The sequence below is a fragment of the Alexandromys fortis genome, unplaced genomic scaffold (assembly GCF_014885135.2).
Source record: "Alexandromys fortis isolate MF-2015 unplaced genomic scaffold, M_Fortis_MF-2015_v1.1 scaffold_658, whole genome shotgun sequence".
Classification (NCBI taxonomy): Eukaryota; Metazoa; Chordata; class Mammalia; order Rodentia; family Cricetidae; genus Alexandromys; species Alexandromys fortis.
Window position 1 is genome coordinate 38,059 of NW_026068524.1, and position 1,332 is coordinate 39,390.

Consider the following 1,332-nt stretch of genomic DNA (forward strand, 5'->3'; position numbering starts at 1 on the left):
CTACTCTCAATATGAACCGTGGGAGGAGGGGTAGAGCTGTGGGCCCTACAGGTCCCCCTTTATTATAAATTACATAACTAGGCCTGTCTTAGGTGCAGTGGACATCAAGCAACACCCCTTGCCTGTCATAGGAAAGCATCCAGGTCAAAACATATTTCCTGTCTTAGGTTGGGGCAGCCCCCCCAAAACCTTTCCCATTGTTAAAAGAAGCGGGGCCCCTTGTTTATCCCTGCTGCCCAGCTAACTTAACCCCCGAAATAACCACACAGAAACTGTATTAATTAAATCACTGCCTGGCTCATTAGCTCTAGTTTCTTATTGGCGAATTTTTACATCTTAATTTAACCCATTTTTATTAATCCGTGTATTGCCACGTGACTGTGGCTTACCAGCAAGATTTAACCAGCTTCCATCTCAGGCAGAAGATCCATTGCGTCTCTCTGACTCTGCCTTCTTCCCAGCGTTCAGTTCTGTCTTCTCCATCTACCTAAGTGCTGCCCTATCAGGTCCAAAGCAGTTTCTTTATTCATTAACCAATAAAAACAACACATAAAAAAAAAATACCCCTCGTATACCAGCCAGTGACAGTGGCACCAGTATTTGTCCCTACTACTTGTTCCGGCTTTTTGGAACCCATTCTCTCTGGAGGGATATCTTGTTCAGTCTAGCTATAGTAGGGGGTGGAGGGGTTGGGTCCTGCCTGAAAGCAATGTGCTAGACTTTGTTGACTCCTCTTGGAAAGCCTTACATTCTCTGACAACTGGATGGGGATGGGATGGAATGGGAGGAAGGTGGAGGGAGCAGGAGATGGAGTTGGAAGAACAGACCCTATAGGCACAAGTAAAGTCTACATTAGTCAGAAGAACCTGACAATATATTGGATCTAGGTACCCAAACACCCACAAACATCAGCTGAGAAAACCCTACTTGACCAAAAAAAAAAAAAAACAGCCAATTAACAAAACACTGGGCTATTCAGGCCAAAAGGCAATAAATGGAACAGATGCAAAGGAACAAGAGACCCATACTACACAGACCAGGCTGGCCCCAAATGCAGAGATCTGCCTGCCTCTTCTTCCCTAGTGCTGGAATTAAAGGCCTATGACACTATGCCCACAGTTATTTGAAATCTTCCTCATGTATCCACTTCCTAAGTGCTAACTTAGGCCACATTACTGGTGATCTCTCACTGCGTGTGTGTGTGTGTGTGTGTGTGTGTGTGTGTGTGTGTGTGTGCTACAGCCAGCGCAGCCTGGATACCAAGACTGGCGGGGGTGCCGGGATTGACACATGGAGGCTTCTTTTCAGGTGGAAGAACAGTAACCTTTATTT